The sequence below is a fragment of the Rhinolophus sinicus genome, chromosome 10 (genome assembly GCF_057876585.1).
Source record: "Rhinolophus sinicus isolate RSI-liver-muscle chromosome 10, RSI-T2T, whole genome shotgun sequence".
NCBI classification, from domain to species: Eukaryota; Metazoa; Chordata; class Mammalia; order Chiroptera; family Rhinolophidae; genus Rhinolophus; species Rhinolophus sinicus.
The window spans coordinates 9633454-9652029 of NC_142510.1; the positions used below are offsets into that span (position 1 = coordinate 9633454).

An 18576-nucleotide genomic window follows, 5' to 3' on the forward strand; every position below is an offset into this window, starting at 1 on the left:
GGGTGATTGAGGTGTTGGTCTTCTCGCTTGTTCAGAGCGTGACTGTGGAAGCTGTTTAACCAGAGGGTGAAGCAAAAACTGAAATACACCTTGGAGGCAGACAAGTTTCAGGAAAGCACGACAGGGCTGACAAGAAAATGCCTGGTTTCAGCTCCTGTTTAGACCTCAAACAGCTCCTGGGCCTTAGTCTCCCCAGCTCTCTGCGGGGCTGACTATATCTCTCAGGGTCATTGTGAAGGTCAAATGTGGCCATGGCGGTGAAAAGAGCATGCCCAGTCATCTTGCTAAACAAAGGAGAGTTATTGTTATTTATTCATCTTTAGGGTCTGCTCAGCCCACTTCCGAATACCAAACACCCCAGCACATGTAACAGAATCTAGAATCTTTCTTTTAGTCTGAGCACCTATTTGGTCCAAGCACTGAGCTACGCACTTCCCACATGTGATCCCATTTAAGCCTCAAGACAACCTTTTGTGGTAGTGATTCTTGTTCCCATTTTACAGATGAGAAAGCTGAACACAGGAAGGTTACAGGATTTCCCTAACAGCACGAGGTTGATGCCACCCAGACAATCCTCTAATCTTTCTTACTGCAAAGTCCTGCTCTTCCCATTGCTTAATCATGCTGACTTCTTAAATCAGACCTTTAGACCAGGGCTACCAAAAAGAAATATAAATGTGAGTCACATATACGATTAACATTTTTTCTAGTGGCCATGTTAAAAAAGGGAACCGATGAAATTAATGTTAGTTAGGTGTGTGTGCTATTTAATGGGATATACCCAAAATATCACGTCAACACGTCATCAATATAAAAACTAATTAATAAAATTTTAGTAATTTTTTTTTTTTGGTCATACCATGCCTTCAAACTTTGATATGTATTTGATGTTTATAGCACCTTTCAGTTCAGACTAGCTTACATTTCGGTGCTTAGTAGCCACGTGGGGCTTATTGGAGAATGCAGCTTAGGGGGGTAATGAGATATCTATCTATCTATCTCCAGAATGAGTCAAAACCTTAAATAATGATATTGACCGCCATTTATTGAGAACCTGCTGTATGTTTGGTCCTGTTCTGTTTCACATATATTAACTCCATCTACTTGCAAGACCCTGGGAAGTGGGTGCTGTTAGGAGCTGCAGAAGAGAAAAATGAAGCTCAGGTAGTTCTGGCAAAGGGCCCTAGAGCATAGAGCTAATCCCCTGAGGAGCTGTAGTTTGAACCGAAGTTCATCCAGAAACCTGGCCCCTCAAACAGTCACCGAAGCTGGATCTCCTGTTACAATGTTAGTCACATGAGTCTGTAAAATTTAAACTCCCGAGGAAAGGATTTGACTCGTGGCACTTTAATTTTAAACAATCTGATGAATCAATACAGAAGATCAAATAAGCATTGGTTAAAAAGTAAGCAGCTCACTCTGAACTTTGTACCAGCGTGGGACCTCAAGAACTGACAATAAACTGGGCAATGAACGCACCTCCCCGCCGGCGTCCCTCCTCTTGTCTTGGTGGGAAGTGAACGAGACAGACCGATCAAATTCAGGGTCCCACCCCCTCAGAGCAGCTCCCAGGTGGACACAAGGGTGGCTTCATTCTTTTATGGGGTCTGTGGGGGAAGGCCAGCTGGCTCCAGCTTTCTCCTCCCACACAGGCAAAATACGGTCACTGATTTCAATGAGGACATGTGCGTCCTGGCTATGTTCTCTTGGGGATGCGATGGTGGTGGGGATCTTATGACTGGTTCTGGATAATCCTGTTCAAAGCCTGAGAATTACATGCTCTGAGGTGGCCAATATCCCCGACTCCTGGCTACAGTGCATCGGAGTGCAGTTCAGCCAGCTTTTTGGTTCCCTAATTGTGGCTGCTACTCAGAAATGCAGGCTTCTCTTTGCCTCTTGCAAACTAGCATAAACGTCAACCAGGCTTTAGCGCTGACGTCTTGAACATGGTCACAATGACGTGGTCATCAGTTTGAGGATGAAACCAGAGAAGGGAGGAAGAAATGGAACTCTAATCTGCCTCTAAAACACGTTTCTCATTCATCTGCTTCTTTCCCTCATTTCCATCAGCTTCTACAGACCAGCACGGTCATCTCTCCACAAGACTACTGCGCGGACAGTCACCTTCCTGCTTCCACAGCCTTAGCTTGTCACTCTTCAAGTCAGAGTTGGTTCCCAGTGTGTCATGGGGCCTCTGAGGCTCTGCCCAAGCCACCCCTGCCTGCTCAGCTCTCCTAACGCAGGTCATGCCACTCTGCATTTTGCTCACTCTCTCTGGCCATTCCAGCCTCTGACTCCTGGAAGCACAGAGCTCTGTGGCCTCAGGGCATTTGCACTGGCCATGCCTCTAGGTCTCAAACATCACATGTTCCCTCTTCAGAGAAGCTTTTTTTTTTTCTTTCTAACTGCACGGAAATACATTTATCCTGCTATCATTTCTTCCGCTTCCCTGTGTTGTTTCTTTCCACTTATCACAGTTTGCACTTACACATTTCTTTGTGTAATTTCTTAATGCACGCCTTCCATGCTAGTCCCCATTCCCCAGAGATGAAGTGCGTCCCTAGCAGATAGCACAGTGCCTGGCACGCACGATGGCACATTCAATTTCAGTGGAATGAATTTGTACTATTCCCATTTTACAGATGGCACAACTGAGGGCTTGGCAGAGAAGACACTTCCCCAAATGACACAACTATAAAAAAATTTACTGACATCCTATTGTGTGCCTAGTCTGAACCCAAAGGGTTTATTTTGTATTTATTTATTTTATGCACTAGGGGCCAAGGGTTTCACAGCCTCAAAGGACTGAGAGCCCCAACCGAACCCAAAGGGTTTAGAGGCTCTACTGAAACATGGGGCCCATTCGCTAGCACCCAGCTATACTCAAGAAATAGCATCATTTGCCACAGGGACAATGAAGCCCTCCTTTTCTCCTAACTCCTCTGTGAAATTGAGGGTGTGTATTTGGTCTGGAGTCAATTTCCTCTCTTTGAAATGACACCCACAAAGAAAAACCCACCCACCCACCCACCGTTGAGTCACGCTCCTTGCATTGCTGATTTCAGGTCTGAGGGTCAGAACATCACGCCCGGCTCTCTCTCCAGACAGGCAATGCTAGAGGGTAGCTGGGTCCACCCCTCTCTGAAAGCAATGTAGCCACCAGGACTCAACAGATATTAAATATCTGAACCCCAAATCACTCCACCTCTAGAAACTTAGCTAGGGCAAGCGATCTTTATCTAGGACGTCAAGGAAGGATCTCTGTGCTCAGAGATGTTTGGAGAAGCGTCAATTAGAAGAATGGACGGCTGAGAACAACATCACCAACCAACAGTAGCTCCAATGAGCTGTGCTACAACTTAATTATTTACCCAAAAAATGATGTACCAAGGCAGGGAAGTGATTTTTGAAGCAATATAATGAGAGAGAAAAGGCCATAAAATTTTATAGATAGCCTGGCTTTAATTTCGTAGAGGCACAGAAACAAAGCCATAAACCAATACGTGAGAAAGGAAGGCTGGGAAGAAATGTATTTCCTGTTCAGCACTGTTTTATCTTGGGTACGGGGCTATGGGGTGGCAGATTCCTTTTTGCTACCTTTCTCTATTTCGTGAACCAACGCTCATGACCTACATTACTAATTTATTCAAATGTTTGGAGCAAAGAGGCCTCTCCAGCTTTCTTGCATAAGATACAGCTGATCTTTGAACAACACGGGTTTGAACTATGCAAGTCCACTTAGACGGAGATTTTTTTCCCCATACTGTACATTTATTTTTCTCTTCCTTATGATTTTAATAATATGTTCTTTTCTTTAGCTTCCTTTATTGGAAGAATACAGTATATAATACATATGACATACAGAATATGTGTTAATCGACTGTTTTATGTTATTGGTCAGGTTTCTGGTCAGCAGTAGGCTGTTAGTGGTTAAGTTTTGGAGGAGGCAGAAGTGATATGTGGATTTCCAACCACACGGGGGTTGGCGTCCCTAACCCCTGGGTTGTGCAAGGGTCCTATCCCCTGATTCTTTGTGGCTCCGTTGTAACAGAGAGAAACTACAACAGGAGTGAATTCAACCTCAGTTGAGGGCAGCTGAATATGTCCAGATACTTAATTATAGGAAAACAACTATTAAGCAACTTAGGGCATTCACAGAGAGCCCAGAAGCTCTGGAAAAACTGGTCTGTGCTGGATTGGGTTTCCTAAGGTGTGCAAAGAGGAGGTAAGCTCCCAAATGGACTGCAAAAAGCACATGTAGTGTCCTGGCACGGTGCCAGGTCCAAGTGGCTTCCAATCCTCAAAAGGAAGGACTTAAACGTTGAAAATAGGTCAACACAGGGAGTTTAGCGCATTTGCAGTCCACACAAGGTGACAGCGCAACTTCCCGGCTCATCCTGAGCCAGGGGAGGCGAGGGGGAAGCTTAGAGTCAGGAAGTCTAGAATTTCTGCAAGGCCAGGGAAGAGGCCATTCTGAGGCTTTGCTGCTCTGGGAGTTCAAATTCTAGTCCAGGGGTCTGCAAACTATGGCCAGCAGCCTGATGTGGTAAATAACGATGTATTATATTATAACATGGCTACACGTATTCATTTATGACTGCGGAGGCAGCTTTGAAGTGCCCACAATGGAAGAGTCGAGTAGCTGTACCCACATAGAAGACAATATTTACCATCTGGCCCTTTCCAGAAGAAGTTTGCTGAACTTGGATCTGGGTGTGCCAAGCCTGGAAACCACAGGTCGGTCCTACGTTTCTAACGACAAACTGGCGATCCATGTCACCCCATTTCAACAAGCGTTCAAGTTTTAGAGGAAGTCTGCATACCCTGGTTTGGAAAAGCCACTGTTGGCATCAGAAACCATCTCCTTTTCCTGAGACCACTGGCCAACACCAAAGGTCTGTGCTTCTCCAGAGTCAGCATGTACCGTCTGCCTGGTTTTTCTGTAGCTACTGACTTTCCCCCCTTGGAATGATACTGCTTTTTAACAGAAAGGAATTTAAGCGAAAAGTTTTACATCACTATTCTGTCTGAACAGCAGTATCATTTGCTATCACTAGAAGGTTCCCCCTAAAAACAACACAGTGACCACAGAGCTGTGTTGGGCGACGTTCCCTGAATTCTGACATCCCCACAAGGCTCTAAGCCACTCTACCCTCCCAGGTACCCTCTCTCGCGCATCCATCCCATCTAATCCATCAGGAGATCCTGCTGGCTCCATCTTAGAAACAGATCCTGAGTCGGCCACTTCCCCCACCTCACCCATTGCGACTCCTATCCAAGCCTCCGGGGCCTTTCTTGCAGTCTGTATGTAATCAGCACAGGAGCCAGAGTGGACCACACAGAAGTCAGATCAGATCGCATCAGTCCTCACTCTGCTCAAACCCTCCAGTGGCCCCACACTGGGAAAAAGCCAAAGCCATGGCAGTGGCCTTCGGGAAGCCCAGGACGACACCGCCACCCTCCACCTCTCTGTCCTGTCACCTCTCCTGTCTGCCCACCACCTCCCCGTCTGCTACAGCCATACTGGCCCTCTGCTGCTCCTCAAAGATGCCAGGGGAACTCACCCCAAAAGCTCTGCTCTTGCCCTTTCCACTGCCCCCAAAATCTCTTCCCCAGAGAATCATGGGTCTCCTTTCCTGTCTCCCTTGCCTTCCGATTTTAAGTGGCACCCTGGCCTTCCTGGCCCCTTTCCCTTCTCTGCTTAACGTGTGTCACCACTTTGCTTCCCTGAAAAAGTTGTCTGTCTTCCTCACACCCCCAGAAGAACCCGTGCTCCGTGAGTACAGAGTTTTGTGTCTATTTTGATTGTTGATATATGCGAAATGACGCAGCGGCTGTTATTCTAATTTTACAAAAGGGAAACTGAGGCACGGACAAAATGAGAGAGAAATGACCAGAGCGGGCTGATTTTGGCTCAATAACTAAGAAAGCCCCTTGCGTTGGCGTGGCTTCACCTCCACAGGCTGGGCGTCTTCTCATCTACGACACAGGACAGGAGCCTCAAGCATCCGGGAAGGGGCTTGGTTAGATCAGACCAGCTTGGACATTCCTCCTGGCCCAGGTTCTGAGACTCTGTGCACAGACTGTCCACTTCCCTGGGCCCACTGCCCTGCCCATAGTAACTGAGCTGGTGTCTCAGGGGCAAGCTGCTCTGTCCAGCTAGCTGCACAGATGACTGTTCAGTGTCTCTCTACTCACCACGAGTACTATTTGTTTTGAGACTTAGATCATTCCACCCCAGGGAAGACTTCTCCCCATTTCACAGATGAGAAAACCAAGGCAAAGAAAGCTGAAGGGCCCGTGGGTGAGTCAGGCTTTATCTACACTCCCTGTGCTGATTTCCAGATATCAATAATACTCTGAATCATCCTGGGATGCTATAATAGTGCCATTTTGCAGATGGGGAAACTGAGGCTCAGCAAAGGTTATGTTATGGAACAACCCATCCCCACTCTTGTAGCAAGTAAGTGTCTCTCTGGCTGCTTAGTTTTTCTGCGGAATCACGAGCACGGTGCTACAGGGTGATTCTACAGAGGTGGAGAACTGCGATCTTTACAATCATTTGGCGCCTGCAGAAAATGAAGACTACAGCAAGATGCCAGCCTCTTATCACAGCCAGGATGAACCATCTGCCTCTCATTCTGGGTTTTGAATAGAAATCTCTGAGGAGTTCTCCTTCCTCTCACCATGCCAACTCAAGTCTTGTAGACTCAACAACTTTCCCCTGAAACCATGTGGCATTAACACACCACCCTCCCTTCCAAAGGACATCCCCAGGCAAAGCTCGGACTCTTTGTTTCACAGACTCAGAACAAAAAGCTGAGCTCATGGGGATACCGGTGCTGGTCAGACAGGGATGGATCCAGTGTCCCTGGCACAGCGGCTTCCCCAGAACACGGCCTGCTGGGTCCTGTGTTCAAGTGACACACATTGCAAAGGGGAAGGAGGTCAGCACATGGCAATGTGTGGGTGGGGAACGGAGTACGGGGCAGAGTTCCCCAAACTGGAACTCACGACGCCTTAAATTAGAACTCAGGGGTTAGGTAGGACATGGCAGCCTTCCAGAGTTTCCTTTTCTTTCTGTTTCCTTCCCTGCCCGTGAGTCCCTGCCCCGACACAGCCCAAAGCCAGATTCCCACCATTCCACCAGAACGCAAGCCCTTCTTTTAGCAAAGTGGCAGTTGCCACCGGGACTCTCAAATTAAAGACTTCCAGAGCTGGATCAAAACATTGGAGAGCTTGTCCAACTCTCCCATATAACAGAGTGGAAAAGCGAGGCTCAGAGGAGACAAGCAATGCGTCTGATGTCTCTTCAGAGGCTCCGGGCAAGGAATAGGATTCCATTTCTTGAAGGTCTACGACGAGCCTTGACAACCAAAATCTCACAATGAATTCTGTGAGGCAGGAGCTACTATCCCGCCCATTCTCCAATATGAGGGAACTGAGGCTCAGGGTCACGTGGCTCGCCCAACACACATAGGTAGACAGCATCCACTGTGCCACCAGATTCTACGGCCTCAAACTGCATTGCCCTGGAGATAATATTAGACAGCATATAAAAGACATTTATTTTAATGGTAATCCTTTTATGTTCACGTATATTAAGGAAAAAAACCACGTTACTATTAATGCACGGATATGATAGCTTAGGAAAATAAAGTTCAGTGGACGGCATGTCAGTTTTCAGGGACTGATGTCGTACGATCATTAGCAAGATGTCACCACTGGGGGAGACGGGGCTAAGGGCACCTGGAATCTCAGTATTGTTTGTCACCACTGGGAGTGAATCTACAGCGATCTCAAAATAAAATGTTTACTTGAAAAAAAAAAAACAACGGGCAAAATGAAACAAAGAAATCCTTCTCAAAAAATTTGGGAATTAAATATACACCAAACCTCAGGAACTTCTCCAAAAGTGAATCCAACTAATGTATTCACGCATTCATTCAACAAACACTGATCACACGTTCACTTTATGCCAGACCCTGGGATGATGGTGGGGACACAGAAAGTCCATGCAAGAGCTCTGTCCTCATGGGATTCACAGTCTAGTGCTGGTGACAGAGAATTACAACAGAGCGTGGTAAACCCAGGAGAGGCAGCCCCAGGCAACTTCCCCAAAGAAAGGTGGGCAACCGGCCTGGAGTGTCAAAAGGGCATCTATGCCACACCCTAAGGGGCTGACTCTGTGGGCCAGACTTGAACTTTTCATTGTGTAAGATGGAAATTTCAGCTGCATATAGTCTTGAGGCAGTTATTTAACCTCTATGCCTCAGTTGCCTCACTTGTAAAATGTTGATGAGAACAGGACCTACCTTGAAGGTTAAACAATAATACAGGTAAAGTGCTCAGGACAGAATCCAGTGCCCCTTTGTTCCCTGTTGAAAGCAGACCCTGAGTAGCAGCCCTTCCATTATCGGTATTGCTTGCAGGGTCTACCCCTGAAAGCAAATGTGGCAGCCTCGTGTACGGACGTCCCTGAGCCTGCAGCTGGCCTTCTCATTCAAGGTGGGGTGCAGGATGCAGCCCCAGATGAACCTTGGTAAAGACGCTTTCAGCAACCCCAGCACCTGTAAGGGGAGCGCACCCCATTTTATAAGTGTCTCTGGATTACAGATTACTAGTCCGGGTGAAATTCAGTTGCAATGTACTATCTCCTACAACATAGCACTGGAACCTTCAAAGGTCTGAACCAAGCAAATCTCTCCTTAATCATATTGGGGGCAGCGTTTATTCTGTGGGACAGGCAACACCCCGACACACAGGGCAAGAGGTTTGCACTGTTTTCTCATTCCCTTGAGATAAACGTGCAGAGAGGCCACCTGGACGAATGCAGTGACCTTTGGCACACCGTGGCAAAGGTGAGCAACAAGCGCATGGATCTACTCCTGTTCTCCATTCCCAGAGGAAGGGAAAAAACATAACATGACAAGCAGTGGGAGTTTCAGGCCCCTATGAGGGGGGTTTTCCTCTTCACCCCCCTATCAACGCAGAGGTGAATTCACAGTATTGAAAATGCCCTGAGTGGTTCCAGAACGGTGAGTTTTTAAAATCTACCGTGAGCCAAACATCACAGGGTCAGCTGTGCCCTCCTTACTAATGTTACGTAAGGCATTTTACTGACTCCAGTGTGGCGCCTAGGTCCTGCCACCCCAGCCGAATAAAACCCCAGAAACCCAGTAAGAACCAATCACCAGAGACAAGGTGTTAGAGATATGCTCCCCAACAGACCCTTCTTCTGAAAACGTTAGAAACTGAGTATAGAAAAGGCAGGTGCTTACGTGGGTAGGGAGCCCTCACCAGAGCCCGACCGTGCTGGCACTCTGATCCAGACTTACAGCTTCCAGGATGATGCAACATAAATTCCTGTTATTTAAGCCACCCAGTCTATAGTAGTTTGCTAGGACAGTGTGAGCAGACGGAGATAAACTCCAAACTGCCAACAACCCAAACGTCCACCAGCAGTGGAGTCAGTAAGTAAATCATAACCTATTCACCCAATGGACTACCATTCATCCAGGAAAATGAATGGACCAAGTACGGAGCTAAATTGCACAGATGTTACAGTCTGCAAAGGAAGCGCGACACAAAAGTATACAGTGAAGGAGACCAGGCACGACCAATCTGTACGGAAGGACGCATTCTCAGGTAGTACACCTGTGACTACAAAGAGAGCAAGCGAAGGTGTCTGTGCGAGACGGACGGGATGACGTGGGGATGCGGTAATAATGCAGAAAGGCACAGGAATGCGGGATGTGACGTACAGCGCAGGGAATCTAGGCAGAACTATGGTAGTAACAACAATATATGGTGTTGGGTGGGTGCTAGACTAACTGGGGTATCACTATGGAAGTTATATGTCTAATCACTATGCTGAACCCCTGAAATGAATATAATATTGTATGTCAACTGTAATGGAAAAATAAAAAAATATTTTTTAAAAAAAGGGCATGGGAGGGCGGGGTCTGCTGTTTCTGGCTCTACTCTAAACCTGGTTGGCGGTTATCGGTTAGCTTCGCGAAAAATCACTGAGCTGTTCTTTTTTTGTTTTGTGTGTGTTTCTCTAGGCATGCTATATTTTATAAGAAAATGGTTTACAGAAAGCATTAGGAAAAATACACACATATCTTTCGATGTAGCAGTTCCACTCCTAGGAATTTATCCTATGGAAATACCTGCATGTGTGAAATGACTATGGACATGGTTGTCAGTTGATGCTTCCTTTGTGATGGGAAAATATTGAAAACAGCCTAGAGACCCATCGACAGGGGAGTGGTTGGATCAATTAAGTGCCTTACACAATGGAATACTCTGCAGCCATGAAAAGGGATAAGAAAATACCTCTGTGATATATTAAGGATGAAAAACAAAGTGCCAAACTGAGACCATTTAAAAAATACAGAGCTACCTCTCGGGAGAGGAAGGGGCCCAGGAGATGGGGATAAGGGAGGAAATTTTACTTTTCTCTGTAAACCCAGTTGTACTGTTTGTTTTACCATGTACTGCTCCACCTGTTCAGGAAATAAATTATCATTAAAAAGCAGAATCAGTACATACATATAGACGGAGTGAAAAAGACATGGAAGGGAAGGAGGAGGGAGTCCAATTCTTTGGACTTGGAGGCTCCCAGCGAAACCTATGTTTGAAGAGTTGGGTTTGGAGCTGGCCAAGTTCAAGTTCAGCTTCTGGGGCTCTTCCTATCTCTGTGACCTTGGCCAAGAAACTTAAAACTCTCTGATTCTGTGTCCTCATCCACAAAAGAGGACCTGCCCACCTGGGTTATTGAGAGCATTAAATGAGCTCTTCCTAATAGCACTCAGTGGCTTGCAGGTAGAAAGCATTCGACTGTGCTTGCTCTTATCCAATCTAAACACCTCCAATGTGATGCTGCCATTTTACAGAGGAGAAACCTGAGGTCCAGGAGTCACCATCTCTAGGGCACCCAGCAATACATCTGCTTTCCAAATATGGGACTTTTTCCTTGACTCCATGGGAGCGGCTGGGAAACAGACCCCAAGCCAAGCCCATAGCAGGACGTCGAGGGGTTGTACAGGGTCAAGTCCGATCAATTCCTGCAAATGATTTCAGGTGTGTGGGGGGGTGGCTGCTGTTGGAAGGAAGCACTTTGGACTTTCTCCACCTACCACTGATTTCATTCAGCATTTCTGACTTTTTGACCCTGTTTTCTCATTCGCTGTGGCAGCTGGTCCTCCCAGACTCTGTTGTGATGGTCAAGGGATAAGACAGTGTTATTCCCATTGATTGATGAGTAAACTGAGCCCAGGGGAGGCAGTCATCCCTTTGGAGTCTCTATTTCCCTTCTCTGCAATCTGATCAGTCTTTTCTCCTCCAGTTGTTGTGAGCAATGAGATGAGTAAATATACAAAAACGCCCCTCGGAACAGCCGTAATACCCACCGAACACTCGGCAAATACAGCTGCCATTATTTATGGATGATTGTCACTAGGGAGGTGGAGCCTGAGTTGAAATTGCACCCAGTGTCTACCATTGCCTCTCCTTCTCCTCCTTTTTTCAAACAAAATTTACTATTATTCCCTTTTTAAAGACGGGGATGGGACACTGAGAGATAAAGTGGCTGTGGCCTGAGGCCCTCGGGCCGGTGGAAGCCCAGTTCAGCTCCAGTCAGTCTGACCCCAAAAGCCACAGGGATGCTGGTGGAACGACTCCTCATGGCCGGGACAGAGGCTCGGCCAGTTGCGATGAGGCCTCAGAGTCCTGTCTCCTGGTCCCAGGAAGCTCAACGGCCTGAATTTCAGCCACTGGCAACTTCCAGCAGGACCACAACCATGGGTGTCTTTGCCCCCCTGGGGACATTTGGCAATGTTTGGAGACGGTTTTAGGAGTTGTCACTAGAGGGGGTGGCAACTGGAGTCTAATGGGTATAGGGCAGGGATGATGTCAACCACCCTTCCTAACAGCGCATAGGGCGGCGGCCTCCACAAAATGCGGCTATCCAGCCCCAAAGGTCAACAGTGCCAAGGACGAGAAACCCTGCTCGAGATCTGTCTCTAATCGGATGCCTACCCCACAACAAACCTCGTTCAAGTATAAAGAAACTGAGGCTCAGAGAGAGGTGACTGACTTGCTTAAGGTCCCCCAGCCAGCGGTAGCCAGGAGTCGACTTTTGACTGCGCTGTCTCTCTGGGAAGACATCAGCTTTGTCTCCAAGTGCCGGCCGACTGTTCATTGCCTAGGCCCTTGGCAGATTACCTCTAGGGCGGGTTATCCATTTTACCTAAAAGCACAACCTCCCTACTGTTTTAGAGATGACTTTGCACTAGTAATCATAAGCATTGTTTTTATTTACTGTGTGCTATGCTCTTTATGAGGATTAACTCATTTTACCCTTGAGGACACTGAGGGAACCGAGTCACAGAAAGGGTAATAATTTCCCCAAGATCACACACTAAGTAGCAGGTTTGGGCTCTAGATCCAGATAAGGGGTCAGAGACCAATCTCTCAACCCCGATGCACTACGGTTCCCCCTCATGCTCTCAACATTCACCTTGAACTTCGTTCCTGCTCTAAATTGAAGTACGACAGGCCAGAGTTCCAGCTCTTGTCTGGTCTGATGCCTCAGGAAAAGAAGCCGTGCTCTGAGCAGGGATGGGAGATTGCTGCAGGGAGCTCGGGGCCAAAGGGAATGTCCAGGTACCAACAGGAAAGAGGCCCTGGAGGAAGGGGATGTGACTTCCTGGGACCCTGATCAAAGTTCCTGGAGCAAACCCCGCTATGCAACGGAGGCTCCTGCAGCAGTCTTGGCTCCAGCACATTGCAAACAATCTTATTTGCTATTCTGGGTTGATTTGGATTTTGGCAAGCCTACACCTGGCGGTGGGCTCAATAAAAAGATCACCTGGGGGTAAACTCCCAGGAATGGATCCTATAAGGTGGCCTGTTGGGGGAAGGCACTGAGTTCCAGCTCTGCCCATTCCTAGCTATGTGACATTGGCAGAGCCTTGGCACCTCTCTGACAAGTGGGGACAGCAGCCCCCAGCAGTCTGGGTTGTAAATGAGAGGACTGGAGGTAGTGTCCGGGACCCCGGTACACCACAAGCCCTGGAGAGGCTATGACCAGCTTTGCAACCTATTGGCTGGGTGACCTTGAACAAGCCTCTTCCCCTCTTTGCGCCTCTGTTTGCTTAACTGTCAAAGGAAAGGGCAGGATCTTTGATCTAGAAGCCCTCTGAGGTCTTAGGGCTCTGGACTGGGCCATTTCTCTCGCCCCAGGGCTGACCTCTTTGGGCATCCAGGAGACACTCCATACTCCAGGTCAAGGGCGCAGCTCCAAAGAGCAAGCTCCCCACCACCACCTGGCTTGCCAGAGGAGAGCTGCTCTCAGACCCCCCCAGGTCACCGACATCCTGTCCCTCAGTCCAGCTTCATGAAAACAACAAAGCCAACACTATCTCCAGCCCAGAGGATGGTTCCTGCAGCATCCATCTCCCTTAGCCAAACACCTAGAGAATTCCATTGAGCAATGACCATAGGAGCTGGGGGGGCATGGGGAAGCCCCAGGGTGCAAATTGGGGCCCTTATCTCTGCATGGACACCCCCTTCTCCAGGAGAGGGGTTGGACTGCCTCAGGGGAGAATATTCTGAACACAGCCCTTTGTGTGTGTGGGGGGGGGTGGGGGGTGGGGGTGGGGATGTCCCTGTTGGTTCTGCTGCCTGAGAGGCTATCTCTGCTGTCAGAGTTTGGAGGCTCTTAGAAGGGTCTCTAGGCTTAGGCCCCCAGCTTTAAGGGCTTCAGTCTTACTAAAACTTACTCTTCCTCGAGTCCTAGTCTCTGGCCAGGGTGAGGAAAGGTGGGATGGAATTAGGTAGAGCAGCGAGGTGGGGGAGTACAGTTGGGGAAGGATGGAATGGGAGAGGTGGGGTGTTAATGGAATGGGACTTGTGTGAAAGGATTAGATAGGGGTGGAGGGGGGGTGACTCGGTGTGGACGGGTATCCAGACCCTTGCCCAGTTTCTGAGGCTAAAAGTCCCTCATTTTACATCTTTACTGGAGGAAGGGGGGAAATCTCCAAAATGCCTTTAGTGTGATGGTGTCTGAGGCAACCATGCCTTTCTTATGGGTGGGGGGAAGGGGAGGGAATCACCTCTAAAGGCAAAACACCAGAGTCTGGTTTCTGAGGAGGGGGAAGCAGGGGGGTGACATGCAGTCTCTCGGCCCTGGGAGCTCCGTGCCTTAAGGAGAGAGAGGCTTATTTCCCAGGATATCTGACGGCCTCCATTTTCCATGGTGGGAGCACACCTTATGTGTGAGCTGAGAAGACCCCCACCATTCCGAAGGGAGGGTGGGGAGATGAAATCCAAACATAGTTTTTAGGGAGGGGGAAAGGACGCGGATCTCCACAGATATAAGGGGGGGTCATAGATACCTGGGGAGGCTGGACCCCACTTTTGGGTGGCACATTTCATTTCAAGGGGTAAATTAGGGAGGGGAAGCCTATCCCTAGAGCATAGGGTCAAGAGGAAGGACCCATTTTGAAGGAAAAAGAAAGCTATTTGCTCTCTGGGGCGGGTGGGAGGTCCTCTCTTTTCGGGGAAGGGGACCCAGGACTCCGGAGGCGGAGGGCCGCGTTTCCGGGAGAAGATGCTCGGTGTTTGCTCCCTGGGGTTAGAGCCGAAGCGCCCGCCCCACGCCCCCCGGCGCTTCGCACTTACCTCCAGGCCCCGGCTCGGAGGTGTGCGGGCTCGGATCTGCTGGGGCCGCGACTGGAAGGATCCGCGCCCTGCGCTCTGGTTGCGCCCGGCGTCTGCCCGGCTTCCCCCAGCGACTCGCGGGGCGCCCAAGCTCCGCCGAGCCGCGCCGGCCAATCAGCGCTGCCGGCCGCGGCCCTCGCTCACGCAGCAGCCAATAAGCGCGCCCGCCATGGGCCACCGCCCCCAGCGGGAGGGGGAAGGCGGGGCGGGGGCAGAGTCCGGCCTCCCCCTGCGCAGCAGTCGGGGTCCTGGAGGAGGAAACGGGAGGGCGGGGAGCGAGGATTGAGGCAGTGGAAGAGGAGGCCGAGGACCTCCATCAATCAAGGCCGAGGGGAGTCTATGTGATGCGGGTGGGGTGAGGAGCCCGTCTTTAAATGGGGGGCGGCCCTATTGGGCTCTATTGGTTGATTTAACTTAGACCTTAATTACTCCCTATCGGTTTTCTGGACCCTTGGGGTTACGGGTGAGTGTAGCTGTCCCAACTGCACCCCATGCCCCAGAATCCGGGTTCCGGAACCCTAGAGTCAAAGTCAGACAATGTTTCTTATGAAAAGGAGGGGAAAGCGCATCATGCCCTGCCCTCCTTTATCCCCCAATGCAGGCGCTCAGGGCCCTCACGCTCCGCCCTCCTGAGCTGCCATTCACTTAACACCTCCTGGCCCACCAGCTCCGGAAGACAAATATCTTGTGCATCGTGGGTGCAAAGAGCACTGGACTAGGAGTCCATGGCTCCTTCTGCAAAATCTAGGGCAGGTCGCTCCACCTCCCGGATTCTCAATGGTAAACAGAGACAATAGCAATAGTACCTCCTTCATGGGCGTAAATGATATTGGAGATGTGATGAAGGTGCTTTAATAAAAATTAAAATGCTGTCTGAAAACTAGTTAATATTAAAGTATGAATGACTGATAGCCCCTGTAGCTTTCTACAAATATTTGGAAAGAGGATACATTCATTCAGTAGTAAAATCAAAGACAGGCGAGACTGCCCATCAGTGTAACCACGTGTTCATAATGGAGATGCCAGACCTTAAAAGGCCAAGAAAGACTACAGCTTGGTTTTCCCCACTAAGCCTTATCAGGTAACTATTTCCTTAGTCGGCTAGAATCTTGCAGAACTCTAAGGTCCCTCCTTCTCTCCTTCCAGGAATCCAGGCTGCCTTATTCCTGATTAGGCAAAGAGGACTGTAGTCCTAGGAATTAAGAAATTAGGATAAATATAATGCAAACAAATAAATAAAAACTACCAGCAAACCACCTGCCCCACTAGTGTGGTCTATGACTGTTCGGGTCAAACAGAAACAATCAACAAGAATGAATAATTGAAAGGAACAGACAGAAAATACAATGGATCCACCGTTCTGCTGAAACCTTGCGAGCTTCAGGAATCTCTTTGGTATGTTAATCCTGTCACCTCGCTTGCAGAACAGTTCAGTCACATGAAAATTATATAGGAAGTTGAAATTTCAGTGTGCAGAAATAAAATTTATTTTGAAACACAGCCATACCCACTTACTTATGCATCATCGATGGCTGTTTTTTGGGAATATAATGGAAGAGCTGAGTAGTTGTGACTGAGACGGTAAAGTCAAAACTATTTACCATCTGGCCTTTTTAGAAAAAGTTTGCCAAGCCCTCGTCAAAGGCAATTAGGGGAAACAAAGTGTGTGGAGTCATCATTCATCTGTTCATTCATTCAACTACATATTGAGGCTCCACTGTGGGTTAGGCCCTGGTCCTGGGCATTTGGGGGGTGGGGGTGGGGCTGCACTGTTTCTGGTTAAGGAGGGGTGTGAGAGGGCTATTTAGAGCCAGGTGCTTTGCCAGCTGACGCTCAAATAGCTTCATTGTGATACCTGTGAAGAAAACTGTCAGCAGGGTGAGAAAGCCTTTCTTCGCTTGCATTTTCTGCAGTTCCACAGTTTTCCTATGGGGCTGCTCAGGGCTGCAATTGTGTCAAGGGATGTGGAGGATGTTTTCCAGAGGCTGGCTGAGGCCCAAGATGGGGGCTCCTTCCAGAGGCGCAGCTCTGACTGGGAGGGCTCCCACTGCACCTCCAGAGAGGAAAAATGAGGGCGATGGGAGTGTGAGGCTCTCAGGGCGCCAGTAATGAGAGCAGGAAAGACCCTTAGAGATCAGCACCCTTTTGTACAGAAGAGGAAGATGAGGCCCAGAGACAAAGATGGACTTGCCCAGAGCCAGGATAGAATGTGTGACTTATTTCCTAGGTCTGTGTTTTCCATACTCCCTGCTCTCAAAATAATAAAGGGATATCATAGAGGGCATTTGGGTGTGATGGAAAGGGGACCAGCTTGGGACCTGATATTCCCGTTTCACCTCTCAGTGGCCAGGTGACATTGAACAAGTCTTTTACCCCCTCTCAGCCTCTGTATTTTCACCTGTAAACTGGATAACTAAAGTATCTGCCACAATATCCATATGTAAAAAATTGAAGTTGGACCCTTATCTCATACCATGTGCAAAATTAACTCATAATGGATCAAAGACCTAAATATAAAATTTAAAACTATAAAACTCTTAGAAGAAAACACAGAGGTAAATCTTCATGATCTTTGGCAATGGTTTCTTAAGTGTGATGCCAAAAACATAAGAAACAAAAAGAAAAAATAAATTGGAATTCATCAAAATTAAAAACTTTTGAGCATCAAAGGATACAATCAAGAATGAAAAGACTGGGGTGGCCTGTTAGCTCAGTCGGGTAGAGCCTGGTGCTAATAACACCAAGGTTGCCAGTTTGATCCCCACATGGGCCACTATGAGCTGCGCCCTCCTTAAAATAAACAAACAAACAAGCAATAAGATAGAAAATATCCTAACTGATAAAGGATACCTGTTTCAATCCACAGCCAACATAATCCATCGAAGAATGACACAATAAAGGCATTAAAATGGCCATTATCTTAAAAAAAAAAAAAAAAGAATGAAAAGACAACCCACCTAAGGGGGGAAAATATTTAGAAGTTATATATCAGAAAAGAGTCTAGTATCCAGAATATATAAAGAACTCTTACAATTCAACAACAAAAAGACAAACAACCCAATTTAAAAATGGGCAAAGGATTTGAATGGATATTTCTTTTTTTTTTTTTTTTTTTTTGAACGGATATTTCTGCAAAGAAGAAATACAAATGGCCAACAAACATGAAGGGATGTTCAACATCATTAGTCATTAGGGAAATGCAAATCAAAACCACAACAAGGTAGCATCATTTCACACTCACTGGGTGGCCATAATAAAAAAGAAAAACAGGAAAATAATAAGTGTTGACAAGGACGTGGAGATCCTGGAACCCTCATATATTGCTGATGGGAATGTAAAATGGTGCAGCCACTATGGGAAACGGTTTAGTAGTTCCTCCGTAAGTTTAACATAAAATTACCATAGGACCCAGCAACTTGACTCCTCGGTAGGCAGATACCTAAAAGAATTGAAAATGGGTGTTCAAACGAAAAATTGTATATGAATGTTCATAGTAGCACTACAATAGCCAAAAAGTGGAAACAATCCAAATGTCCCTCAATGGATGAATGAACAGACGAATTGTGGTATGTCCACGTGATGGAATATTATTCAGTCAGACAAAGGAATGAAGGACTGATACATGCTACAACATGGATGAATCTTAAAAACAAAAGTCCACATACCATATCATTCCATTTACCCGTATATGAAATATCTAGAGTAGGTAAATCCATAGAGACAGAAAGCAGATTGGTCCCACCCCATGGAGCCCCCATTCTAGTGTTGGGAGACAGCGTGTAAAAAACGTTAACATATAACGAAGGAAGCTCATTTCTGACAGTAAGTGCTCTGAGGGAAATGAGA

At 47.7% G+C, this 18576-nt stretch overlaps 1 protein-coding gene across 1 annotated transcript in view; it reads right to left on the reverse strand.

The window, feature by feature from the left end:
• Nucleotides 1–14847, reverse strand: part of ABAT (4-aminobutyrate aminotransferase) — a 63624-nt gene extending 48777 nt beyond the window's left edge. Inside the window, exon 1 of the mRNA XM_019754096.3 lies at nucleotides 14692–14847. The gene's annotated coding sequence lies outside the window, so the exon portion shown is untranslated. The remainder of the gene's footprint in view (nucleotides 1–14691) is intronic.
• Between the last annotated feature and the right edge of the window lie 3729 nt (nucleotides 14848–18576).